Here is a 14,393-nt window from a genome sequence, read left to right as displayed (position 1 = left end):
AATTTACTTATCAAAAAAATTTATAAACCAATCCCCACTAATAGTACAGAACTGATAAATTTTAGATTTTAACATTGAAACTTTTACTTTTAACAATTTCGGTTGATTTTTCCAAAAAGAAAAGTTAAAATTTGAAAAAAATAGAGTTGCTAAGATCAGTTCTAGGCATATTATTAAAGTAAACGAATAACCAGATTATATTATTACTTTTAGCCAGTGCCAGGAACTATTTACATTTAATAGCTGAAAAAGTATGTAAAATTTGTATAATTACTTTTAGGCTATTATTTTTACAACGCTTATATAATATCATTTTCTCATTGAAAACTGGCACAGAAGGGGATACTTTCAAAGTCAAATTTTAGAAGACATTATCTAAAAATGAGGAATTAAAGTGATAATTTGTGTTATTCAATAAAAGGAGAGAAACGTTTTGCTTCAGAGCAAAAGATTTGCTTTATGAATCAGAGTTGGTTAACACTGTTAGTTTTTCAACGCATTCTGTCAGTGAGATTGAAGGTGCTCCACTTTAACATATTTAAGGGACTAAATATGTTCAGGATTATATTTGATAGATCAAAATAGACATACCCTCAAAGGTAATGGACAATATTGGTCAATTGAATATTGTCGAGGGAACTGTGAAAGCAAAGAGAGGGAAAAAAGAGGGAAGACTTTTCAATAGCATAGTTTTTTTTAATGACGCTTAATGTGTTAAGTAATTTATTATTAACATTATCAAAGACGTCTTAGAATTTATATTGTATTTAAATATTGACCCGAATTCGATATTTACTTTGAAAGAATTATTAAGAGAAGATTTAAATTGCTCCCTTTTTGTCTCAATTTTGTTATCCACTTTAATAATTTAGTTTGAAAATTTATTAAGAGAGGATTTGAAACTAGAGTTGTTTAAAATTAATATTTTTGAACAAGTGAGATCATATTTTTATTTTACACTGGGTTGTTGTTGTTATAGTAGAAGGGACAAAATTTTAATGAAAAAAGTCACAATGAAGCTCTTGATTGGTATTTAGGAATGAAGTCTAGCATTATTTTGGTGGGTTTTAAAAGGGAACTTTCTTTTCTTTCCTCGATAATATAATGTCCTTTAAAAGGCTTGCTTAAAGGGGAAAAAAATAGAATTAGCAATGAATAAGTAACCAAGAGGAGAGGAGGAAAATTCATAAAAATAATAATAATAATAATAATAGTAATAATAATAATAATAATAATAATAATAATAATAATAATAACAACAATGACAATAGTATTATCTAATGATGATAACAACAATAATAAAAACAATAACAATAACAATAATAATAATAATAATAATAATAATAATAATAATAATAATAATAATAATAATAATAATAATAATAATAATAATAATCGTAACTATTTTATTTTGATAAGATAAAATATTAGTACAAGAAGTATGTACTACTTAGTGAAAATTAGTCAAAATAGATATAGGTCTGGTCGTTGGAATGGTTGTTTAATTGCACATATATGATATTGTACAAGAATTTTAGTAACATCTCAAAGTGGAAATTCAGCAATTTTTTTTTTTACAGAATTAGAACAATTTGAATTATGAATTTTCTTAAATCTTTTTGTAGGCATATAAAATTTATTGAATTTAAATTCAATAAATAATTTGGACCATATTTATATATACTAGTCCAAATAAATATTATGGGCTAATATAATTGGATTAATTATATAAGACCAAAATTATTGGGCTAGCCCATTTAATTGGGCTAAAATGATGAGCCCACTTCATTAAGCCCAAGATGTCATCTTCCTAGAGGTCCAGTTTGGTGCCACGTGTCAAATGACATGGCACGCCAAGTCAAACGGAAGAACCAATGGGATCATGCCACGTGTCAAAATGACAAGGCATGTCCAGTCACGCTAAAAGGCCAATGAAATCGCGCCACGAGTGCAAGTGACATGTTTTGGCCAATCAAATGCAGTCATGTCACACTTCAATTTGATTGGTCGGAAAGAGTTTGTTCTTATCACAACTCTTCCCTTCCACAACTATAAATAGGGGTCTTCATAACTCAGAAAAGACACCAGAAGTTATAACAAGAAGCAAGAAAGAGCTCGTGGATCAAACGCTGCAAATTCCTCCACAAGTTTCAGGCTTCAAGTTCAAGTGAAAGAAATCAAGTGCAAGTCCAAGAACGAAGAACAAATCAAGGTCAAGTTCAAGCAATCAAGTTTAAGCTCAAGAACAAGATCATCGTTCGAGGCAACAAATACATATTCAAGATCAAGCTCAAAGGCCCTTGAATTTATTTACTATTGAAAAGTAGAATCAGAGGATTCATAGAGATTGTAACACTCAAATATTTAAAATAAAATACTACGATTATTGCGATATTTTTCGGTCTTGATTTTATTTTCTGGAACCAAATTTATTGTCTACACTTTTAACATATCGGGAACCACATTGAGCGGAAAGTTAATTAAGACTTTACCATTCATAATATGTAGTGTAAGATTCGTTTCTTAACCAAGGATCTTCCTGTATTCTTTCTTATTATTTTTCTATTTATGGATTGAGCACTCTTCCAAATACCTATCAACGAGCACTAGAAATGTTCATACACGAGCTCTCTCTCTCTATATATCAAATAAATAAATAAATAAATAAGTAAATAAATAAAAATGATAAAAACAAACAAAAGAGTTTGTAATATCCTTGAGCGCGCGAGGTCCACTTCTGCTTCTTGCATGAGTTCTAATTAATTTTAATTACTATTGGAATAAAAGAGTAGTGACAAGTGAGCAAGTGTCAACTGTGAAGTGAAAAATAAGGTCAACAATAAAAACAAAATTATAATAAATAAACTCGAGTCTTTTACATAGAGATCAATGAGCCACAAACTGATACTAATTAGTAGCTAACTATATTCTCTTTAATTATACGTTTGTTTGTGTCTATTTTAAAACTGAATACTGTGTGCTGCTTAGGAAGTAGCTCTTAATTGCATTTCTTGGCATGATCTATTGATAATCTCTGATCTTTGTCATAGCTATTTAACAGTGAAAACTACTGTATACAATATGTAATTTTATTCTAAAATCAAAGAATATTTCCACTGCCAATGATAATAATAATTTTCAATTTGGTAGAGATAAATGTCACTAATATCATTTAACACTTGAGTGTTTATACACATCGCTTTTTCACCATTAAGATTTCTGCTTCACGAATTTTATTTGTAAAATATTATTTAACTTAAATAAGTATAAAGTGCGCATGTCTACGAATTTATAACTAAAAAGAAGAATATAGAACATAATTTGGAATAAATTTCTTAATTATTTGATAACTTACTAATATTAGTACTGGCATGGTAAGTGGACAAGGGAGGTAATCAATAGATAATTATTTTATCTTGATTTTTTTCTCTCCAAAGGTTAAGGTCTCATATGTCTTAAGGCATGCGTTACAACAAAATCAACAAGGCTGTGTTTTGATAAATAAAAGAATAAATAGAGAATATTTTATCTTGAAAAATTATTTTCTAGATTTTCTCTCTCAATAATTAATAAAGCATAAAGGTAGTGACAAATGGTAATAATACAATCTGGACGATATGATCTGTAGATAATACTTTAGATAATATTTTTGAGTAGTAATTAATAAGTTCGCATTAACGTTTATGTGTTGGTTGAACAAACGACATAAAGTAAAATTTAAAATATTCGTAAACACAAATGGCTAGCGCGTAAGAAACTAAATACCGAGATACACTTTAGACGTATTTAAGTAACCAAATACTAAAAAAATATTACCCGCTGCCATACTAATAGCATATTTGGCCAAGCTTCTATTTGGTTAAAAGTGCTTTTTTTTTTGCCAAAAGCACTTTTGGCCAAAAATTGAGGTGTTTGGCCAAGCTTTTGGAAGGAAAAAAGTGTTTTTGAGGAGAAACAGAAGCAGTTTTAGAGAAACAGAAAAAAATAGCTTCTCTCCAAAGTACTTTGAGAAGCACTTTAGAGAAAAATACACTTAGAAGCAGCTTTTTAAAGTTTGGCCAAACACTAATTGTTGCTCAAAAGTGCTTTTCAAACTAATTAGCCAAACACAAACTGCTTCTCATCAAAAGTACTTTTGAGAAAAGCACTTTTGAAAAAAAGCACTTCTCAAAATAAGTTAATTTTTGCAGCTTGGCTAAACGGGCTATAAACAAACCCTAAGAGGAAAACAAAAACAAAAACCCAAAAAGTATATCCTTGTCTTGACTCAAGAAAGAAAATAAAAGAAAAAGCAAATAAGTCAATAAAAATTATTAGTTTGGTCAACACTCAACATGCACACTAGCCAGTAGAGGATTCTATATGAGCAGAGGGTTAAGTGCAAAAATCACACCTCAAATAAGCTTAAGCCAATCAACCTTCCAAAAAGTTAGTGTTTCACTTGTTAATTCAGCCATTTTCCCTTGTATATCCTCTTCATTATGTCTCAACAAGAAATTAATAATCAACCTAATGAAGGATTAGTTAATCCAATGGCTCCTTATAATGGGATGATAAATGAAGTTCATGTGATGCTTGTTGATCATGACCAGGAGACTATTGAGATGGTTGATTTGCTAGAGTTGCACAAATATAAAGGTAAAAATGGCCTCTTTAGATATATAGAACTAACCTTTTTTTCCCCTTTTTGATATAAATTCTATGTGATTTTCTTTTTATAAGAGATCTAATTGATGCTTGTTATCTCATTTGTGAATTCTTTAACATCTCTTTTAGATTTTGTTTATCCTGTAAATCTTGGATTTGATTTCCTTGTCATAACACTATTTCTATGCCTGTTTCTATGGCTTTTTGTAGCTATTAAATGAGTTTTTAGTTGTAATAAAGTAATAAATTAGATTCTCTACTTTTGATCCTTGCTATGTGCTTGTCACATAAAATCGCAATAAAAGAGTTCTGTTTTCAAATATTTTTTTTTTAAAATAATGTGTAATGATCCGACTGGTCATTTTGCTTTCTAGAACCCCGTTCTTCTAAATAAGATTTTTCGTACTTGCTTTTACTGATTTATGATTTGCGGGGATGGTTGGTTCGGGATTTTAAACAGTTTGGGTTGAAATCGGAACACTTGGTTCCTTAAGGTTGGCTTAAAAGGTCATGTTTGACTTCGGTCAATAATGTTTTGAGTAAATGTGATGACCCAAAGGGTATCTTTCGTTTTAGAATCCAATTCCGTGTTCCGAGGCCTTAAAAACCTTATTTTTATTTTTCCGATTTGCGTGCGCAGTCCGGACAAGCTTCTGGAAAGCTTTTGTGTGAAAAGTTTAAGAAATAATGATTTTTGGCTTAAAAAGATAATTTTAGTTGACTTCGATCAATATTTTGGGTAAACGGATCCGGACCCATATTCCGACAGTCCCGAAGGGTCCATAATAAAATATGTGACTTGGATGTAAGCCCGGATTCGAATACCGAGGTCCCTAGCCCGAGAAATAAATTTTTGAAGAAAATTATTTAACTGAAAATATAGTAGTTTATGGAAATTGAACAATGTGTGAACTTGTTGGTATCGGGCCCGTATTTTGGTTCTGTAGCCCGAGACAGGTCCGTTATAATATTTAAACTATATCTGTAAAATTTGGTGAGAAACGAAAGTAATTTGACGTGATTCGGACCTTTGGTGTAGAAAATAGGAAGTTTGAACTATCTTGAAAATCTCATGAGTTTTGGTGTTAATTTCGTTGTTTAAGATGTTATTTTGGAGATTTGATCGCACGAGCAAGTCCGTATGATGTTTTCAGACTTGTGTGCATGTTTGGTTTGGAGCCCCGAGGGCTCAGAGTGAGTTTTGGATAAGCCGCGGAGTGTTGTGAACCTTAAGGAATTTTTTTTGGTATTGCAGGTCTGCATATTTCGCAAACGCGAAGTCTAGCTCGCAAATGCGAGCACCGCAATTGCGAAGAATCATTGCATTTGCGATGATTGGACTAAGCAGGGGACCTTCGCATTTGCAGAGTTCAACGACGCAAATGCGACATGAACAGTGGCCGCAATTGCGAACATTTGTTCGCATTTGCGAAGGCAGCAGGTCAGGCCAGGCTTCGCATTTGTGAAGCATTGGTCACATTTGTGAGTTCGCAATTGCGAACCTTGATCGCAAATGCAATATCTGCAACTGATCAAAAATACGTTATGACGGGATTTTCACTTCACTTCTCAAATTTTCAAACCCTAAGCTCCCATAGGAGATTTTCTAAAGAAGAGTTCTTCCCCAAATCATAGGTAAACAATTTCTAACTCATTTCTTTCAATCTATTTCATCTTTTTACAAGATTTCTTCACAAAATCCAGGGATTTCATAGGGGAATTGGGTGTTTTTGGGTAGAATTTAGAAATTTAGAAATTTGGGGATTTAGACATCAAATTGAGGTCGGATTCCAAAACCAATTATATATTCGGGCTCGGAGGTAAATGAGTAATCGAGCTTTGGTCCGAACTTTGAGTTTTGACCAAGCGGGCCCGGGGTCAGTTTTTGACTTTTTGGAAAAAATGTTGGGAAACCTGTATTAAACATTGGAACTGAGTTCTTTAGCATTTATGATATTATTAAGTTAATTATGATTAGATACAAGCGGATTGGAGGTGGAATCGAGAGGTAAAGCGGTAATTGAGGTTTGATTGTGGCCGTAGAATCGAGATAAGTATCGTGGCTAACCTTAGCTTGAGGGAGTAAGTGTTGTTGCCTTATTTTCTACTTATTTAGTTGTTAGGTACGACGTATAGGTGTGGTGACGAGTATCTATACGTCGTTGTTGGGTCATAGCATGTGAGTGCGTCTTATACTTGTGACCGTTGTGTTCCTTTATACGTATTGTTCTTGCTGAAACTAGTTATTACTCATGTTAAACAAGTCTTACTATGTTTTTCTTGGTTTTGGATATTGGTTGAGTATTGGTTCAAGTTGAGATTTCTGTTGTGAAATTTAAATGATGAAATGAAGTTATTTGATTGTGATGCCCTTGCCGGGTGGTTATTGTTTTTATTGTTGCATATGGTGAGGAAGAGTGATAAAGCACGAATGGTGATGCCGTACACATTTTTATTATTCATAAGGTGAGGATGAGTGATAAAGCACGAAGGATGATGCCGTGCACGTTTCCATTATTGATTCTATGGTGAGGATTGAGAGTAAAATCACGAAGGGTGATGCCATGCATTTTGTTGTTTACTGTGTTTATTTGTTGTTATTGGTTCAAGTGTTCTAGCTGTTTAGATTCCTTTACTGCTGTGATTCTTTGTGTTGGAACCCCCATAGCATGTTGCCCCTTCCCGTTCATGTCTGCTCAGTTTTAATACTTGTTACCCTGTTAGTATATTGTTTAACTGCATTGTTTGTCGTGACCTAGGCACGTCACTACTTCACCGAAGTTTAGGCTCGGCACTTACCAGTACATGTGGTCGGTTGTACTGATACTGCACTCTGCACTTTCTGTGCAGATCCCAGTATTGGACCATACTGATCATAGTTCGAGGTTGCTGCTTTCAGTCCACCGGAGACCCAAGGTAGTCCTGCGGGTGTCCGCAGGCCCTAGCGTCCCCTTCTATCCTATTTCATTTCTATTTTATCTACTTTCAAGATAGATGTATATTTTTTCGTTCAGACCGTTATTTGTAGTATTTGTAGACTGTTCGTGAGTTATGACACCAGTTGTGGGTGAAATTTATTATGTTTTTTTCGTTATTAGTATAAAGATAATTTTTGAAACTGAGTTCTTCTGCATTTATTTCCGCTGGTTCACTTTTGTCAAGTTTTTAATTGTTAAAAGATAAAGGAAAAAGGTGAAATATTTTGTAATATTGGCTTGCCTAGCAAGTACAATGTTAGGCGCCATCACGATCTCGATAATGGGAAATTTGGGTCGTGACAAGTTTGTATCAGAGCTCTAGGTTGCCTAGATCTTACAATTCACGAACAAGCTAGGTAGAGTCTGAGGGATCGGTATGGAGACATCTGTACTTATCCCCCAGCGGCTACAGAGTTTAGGAAAAATTTCACTTCTATTTTTTTCCTTCGTGCGATTTTGTTCTCTCAATGCTAAATTACCCTATACTCTTGTTCTTTAGCGGATGGCGAGGTCACATATCGCTTCCTCAGCTGAGTAGCAGCATAGACTAGTGATGGATCATCTATGTCTTCTGACGTTTTGTGGAGGTTGGACAAGTTCACCAAGCTTCTTCCGGTTCATTACAGTTGGTCAGCTTCTGAGGACCCCCAGGGTTATCTGGACAGTTGTCATGAGGTGTTTCGTAACATGGGGATAATGGAGACCAATGGGGTCGACCTTGCTGCTTTTCGTCTGTCAGGTTCCGCCAAGAAATAGTGGAGGGATTTTTGTTTGGCCAGACCATATGGGTCGCCTGCTTTGACTTGGAACCAGTTCTCTCAGCTATTTCTCGAGAAGTTCCTTCCCGTCACTCAGAGAGAGGACTACCACAGGCGGTTCGAGCATCTCAGCAGGGTTCTATGACTGTCACCTAGTACGAGACTAGGTTTGTTGATTTGGCTCGTCCTGCTATTCTTATACTCCCCACCGAGAGAGAGAGAGAGAGAGAGAGAGAGAGAGAGAGAGGGTGAGGAGGTTTATTGAGGAACTCACTCAGCCTATTAGATTGCAGATGGCTAAAGAGAGAAGGAGTGAGATTTCTTTCCAAGATGCGGCCAATGTGGCCAGGAGGGTTGAGATGGTTTTAGCTCAGGGGAGTGGTCAGGGGTTTGACGTGAGGCTTCGTCAATCGGGTAGGTTTAGTAGTGTCTCGTCTGGAGGCAGGGATTCTTTTGGTAGAGGCCATCCTCCCATGCCGTTTCATTTAGCACTTCAGACTTCTCATGGTGCTTCAGGTGGCCATGGTTCTCATATGCAGTATTCTGATCAGCTACCCTACAGTGCACCACCAGCTCCTATCAGTGCACCTCCGCTCCAGAGTTTTAAGGGTGGTTACTCAGGCCGTCAGGGTCAGTTTCAAGGTCAACAGTCTCAGCAGCCGAAGTCTTGTTATACTTGTGGCGATCCGAGGCACATTGCTAGATTTTTCCCTCGAGACTCGAGCAGTTCTCAGCATCAGGGTTCTCGTGCCATAGTTTCGTCACTAGGTGTTCCACCGCCTGCCTCAGCCAGCTAGAGGTAGGGGTCAGGCAGCTAGAGGTGGAGGTCGAGGTGTTAGAGGTGGAGGTTAAGCCGCTAGGGATGGAGCCAGCCAACAGGAGGCCATCCCAGGGATATAGTTCAGAGTGGTGGGGCCCAACCCCGATGTTATGCTTTCCTAGCTAGATCCGAGGCTGATTCCTCCGATGTAGTTATCACAGGTACTGTTCTGGTTTGTAGTAGAGATGCTTCAGTTATGTTTGATCCGGGGCCTACATACTCCTATGTGTCATCTTATTTTGCTTCATATTTGGTTGTGCCTCGTGATTCTTTGAATGCTTCCATATATGTGTCCACGCCGATAGGGGATTCTATTGTTGTAGACGTGTCTATCGTTCATATGTGGTTGTTATTGGGTCTTGAGACTAACGCAGATCTCCTACTTCTCGATATGGTGGATTTTAATGTCATTCTAGGGATGGATTGGCTGTCACCCTATCATGCCATATTGGATTGTCATTCCAAGACTGTGACCTTAGCATTGCCGGGTTGCCTCGATTAGAGTGGAGAGAGACTCCCGGTCATTCTACCAGCATGGTTATCTCTTATATGAAAGCTCGACGTATGGTCGAGAATGGGTGTTTGGCTTATTTGGCTTATGTTCATGATTCTAGTGCTGAGGTTACTTCTGTAGATTCTGTGCTAGTTGTTCGGGAGTTTCCAGAGGTGTTTTCTGCAGACCTGCCGAGGATGCCACTCGACAGGGATATTAACTTTTGCATTGATTTGGCTCCGGACACTCAGCCCATTTCTATCCCACCGTATCGCATGGCTCTGCCAGAGTTGAAGGAATTGAAAGAGCAGTTGCAGGATTTGCTTGATAAGGGCTTTATTAGACCTAGTTTCTTGCCCTGGGGTGCGCCGATGTTGTTTATTAAGAATAAGGATGGATCGATAAGGATGTGTATAGATTATCGGCAGTTGAACAAAGTCACCATCAAGAACAAGTATCCATTGCCGAGGATTGATGATTTATTTGATCAGCTTTATGGTGACAAAGTGTTTTTGAAGATTAATTTGAGATCTGTCTATCATCAGTTGAGGATTAGGGCTTCCGATGTCCCTCAGACAGCTTTTCGGACTCGATATGGGCATTATGAGTTCCTAGTGATGTCATTTGGGTTGACAAATGCCCCGGCCGCATTTATGGATTTGACGAACCGAGTGTTCAAGACACACCTTGATTCCTTTGTGATTGTTTTTATTGATGATATCTTGATCTACTCCCGCAGCCGAGAGGAGCATGGGCAGCATATTCGAGTCATTCTCCAGACTCTGACAAACAACCAGTAATATGCTAAGTTTTTGAAATGTGAGTTTTGGTTGAGTTAAGTTGCATTCTTGGGTCATGTTGTATCAGCAAATAGTATTCAGGTGGATCCTAAGAAGATTGAGGTAGTCAAGGACTGGCCTAGACCCACATCAGCTACAGAGGTCCAAATTTTCTTAGGTTTGCTGGGTTATTACCGTCGGTTTGTGGAGGAATTTTTATCTATAGCAGCCCCGATGACCAGGTTGACCAAGAAAGGTGCCCAGTTCAGGTGGTCAGACGAGTGTGAGGTGAGCTTTCAGAAGCTCAAGATAGCTTTGACTACGACGCCAGTGTTGGTATTACCCATAGGTTCAGGGCCATATATAGTATGTTGTGATACATCTTGTATTGGACTTGGTGTGGTGTTGATGCAAAATGGAAAGGTTATTGCATATGCTTCGCGACAGTTGAAGATCCACGAGAAGAATTATCCAGTTTATGATTTGGAGCTAGCAGCCATTGTTCACATGCTGAAGATTTGGAGGCATTTTCTGTATCAGGTGTCATGTGAGGTGTTCACGGATCACAAGAGTTTGCAATACTTGTTCAAGTAGAAGGAGCTAAATTTGAGGCAGAGAAGGTGGTTGGAGCTATTGAAAGCTATAATATCACCATCTTGTATCATCCTGCGAAGGCCAATGTAGTGGCCGATGCTTTGAGTAGGAAGTCAGTAAGTATGGGCAGTCTTGTGTATATTCCAGTCGGTAAGAGACCGCTTGCTTTGGATGTTCAGACTTTAGCCAATTAGTTCGTGAGGTTGGATATTTCTGAGCCCAGCCGTGTTCTTGATTGCACAGTCACTTGTTGTTCATTATTAAAGTGTATCAGAGATTGGCAGTATGATAATCCTCATTTGCTTGTCCTTAGAGACACAGTGCGTCATGGAGGTGCCAAGCAGGTTACAGTGGGAGATGATGGAGTTTTGAGGATGCAGAGTCGTATTTGTGTGCCTAATGTGGATGGACTCTGTGAATTGATTCTAGAGGAGGCCCACAGTTCCCGGTATTCAATTCATCCGGGCACCGCCAAGATGTATCTGGACTTGTGGTAGCATTATTAGTGGAGGAGGATGAAGAAGGATATTGTTGCATATGAAGCTCAGTGTTTGAATTGTCAGCAGGTAAAGTACAAGCATCAGAGACCTGGTGGTTTGCTCCAGCATATTGAAATTCCTAAGTGGAAATGGGAGCGTATCACCATGGATTTCGTTGTTGAACTCCCACAAACTCAGAGGAAGTTTGTTGCAGTATGGGTTATTGTGGATAGGCTGACTAAGTCAGCGCATTTTATTCCTGTGGTAGTTTCCTATTCTTCAGAGCGATTATCTAAGATCTACATCCGGGAGGTTGTTCATCTTTATGGTTTTCCCATGTCTATCATTTCTAATCAGGATATGCATTTTACCTCGCATTTCTAGAGGGCAGTAAAGCGTGAGTTAGGTATGTGGGTCGAGTTAAGCACAATGTTTCATCCTCAGACGGACGGGCAGTCCGAGCATACTATTCAGATTTTGGAAGATATGCTCCGAGCATGTGTTATTGACTTTGGAGGTTGTTGGGATCGGCTCTTGACGTTAGCGAAGTTTGCCTACACAACAGTTACCAGTCGAGCATCCAGATGGCTCCCTATGAGGCATTATATGGTAGACGGTGTCGATCGCCGGTTGGGTGATTTGAGCCGGGGAAGGCTTGGTTGTTGGGTACAGATCTACTGCAGGACGCCTTGGTTAAGGTTAAGATTATTCAGGATAGACTTCGTACAGCTCAGTCCAGGTAAAAGAGTTATGTCGACCATAAGGTTTATGATGTGGCCTTGATGGTCAGAGAGCGAGTGTTGCTTTGGGTATCGCCCATGAAGGGCGTGATGAAATTTAGGAAGAAGGGCAAGCTAAGCCCTAGGTTCATCGGACCTTTTGAGATCTTTCGGAGAGTGGGTGAGGTGGCGTACGAGCTTGCATTTCCACCAGGTTTATCAGCAATGCATCCAGTGTTTCATGTGTCCATGCTTCGAAAGTATCACGGTGATCCATCCCACGTGTTAGACTTCAGCACTGTCCAGTTAGACAAGGACTTGACCTACGAGGAGGAGCCGGTAGCTATTCTAGACCGACAGGTTCGTTAGTTGAGATCGAAAGAGTTACCCTTCGGTTCTTGTGCAGCGGAGAGGTCAGCCTATTGAGGCATCTACCTTGGAGTTCGAGTCCAATATGAGGAGCAAATATCCCAATCTTTTCACTGACTCAAGTACTTATCTATGTCCGTTCGAGGGCGAACGATTGTTTTAGAGGTGGAGAATGTGATAACCAATTGGTCATCTTTCATTTTTGAATCCAATTTTGTGTTCCAGGGCCTTAAAAACCTCATTTTTATTTTTTTCAATTTGCATGTGCAGTCCAGACGAGCTTCCGGAATGCTTTTGTGTGAAAAGTTTAAGAAATAATTATTTTTGGCTTAAAAAGATGATTTTAGTTGACTTCGATCAACATTTTGGGTAAATGGACCCAGACCCATATTTCGACAGTCCCGGAGGGTCCGTAATAAAATATGGGACTTGGGCATAAGCCTGAAATCAAATTCCGAGGTCCCAAGCCCGAGAAATAAATTTTTGAGAAAAATTATTTAATTGAAAATATAGTAGTTTATGGAAATTGAACAATGTGTGAACTTGTTGGTATCGGGTCCGTATTTTGGTTTTGGAGCTCGGTACAGGTCTGTTATAATATTTAAACCATATATGTAAAATTTGGTGAGAAACGGAAGTAATTTGACGTGATTCGAACCTTTGGTTGAGAAAATAGGAAGTTTGAACTATCTTGAAAATCTCATGAGTTTTGGTGTTAAATTCGTTGTTTAAGATGTTATTTTGGTGATTTGATCGTACGAGCAAGTCTGTATGATGTTATTAGACTTGTGTGCATGTTTGGTTTGGAGCCCTGAGGGCTCGGGTGCGTTTTGGATAGGCCGCGGAGTGCTGTGAACCTTAAGGAAAATTTTCTGGTATTGCAGGTTTGCAAACTTTGCAAATGCGAAGTCTGGCTCTCAAATGCAAGCACCGCAATTGCGAAGAATCACTTCATTTGCGATGATTGGACTGAGCAGGGGACCTTCGCTTTTGCAGATTTCAACGCCGCAAATACGACATGAACAGTGGCCGCAATTGCAAATATTTGTTCGCATTTGTGAAGGCAGCAGGTCAGGCCAGGCTTCGCATTTGCGAGTTCACAATTGCGAATCTGTGATCACAAATGCGATATCTGTAACTATTCAAAAACAAGTTTTGACGGGATTTTTACTTCACTTCTCAAATTTTCAAACCCTAAGATCTCATAGGCGATTTTCTAAAGAAGAGTTCTTCCCCAAATCATAGGTAAACAATTTCTAACTCATTTCCTTCAATCTATTTCATCTTTTTACAAGATTTCTTCACAAAATCCAGGGATTTCGTTGGGGAATTGGGTGTTTTTGGATATAATTTAGGAATTTCAAAATTTGAGGATTTAGACCTCAAATTAAGGTCGGAATCCAAACCAATTGTATATCCGGGCTCGGGGGTGAACGGGTAATCGGGTTTTAGTTTGAATTTCGAGTTTTGACCAAGCGAGCTCGGGGTCGATTTTTGACTTTTTGGGGAAAATGTTGGGAAACCTATAATTAAATATTGAAATTGAGTTCTTTAGCATTTATTGATGTTATTAAGTTAATTATGATTAGATACAAGCAGATTGGAGGTGGAATCGAGCGGTAAATTGGTAATTGAGTTTTGATTGTGGACGTAGAATCGAGGTAAGTGTCATGGCTAACCTTAGCTTGAGGGAGTAGGTGTTGTTGCCTTATTTGCTACTTGTTTAGTTGTTAGGTACGACGTATAAGTATGGTGAC

The sequence above is a fragment of the Nicotiana tabacum genome, chromosome 1 (assembly GCF_000715075.1).
Source record: "Nicotiana tabacum cultivar K326 chromosome 1, ASM71507v2, whole genome shotgun sequence".
NCBI lineage: Eukaryota > Viridiplantae > Streptophyta > Magnoliopsida > Solanales > Solanaceae > Nicotiana > Nicotiana tabacum.
Note: the sequence above shows the minus strand (reverse complement) of the source record.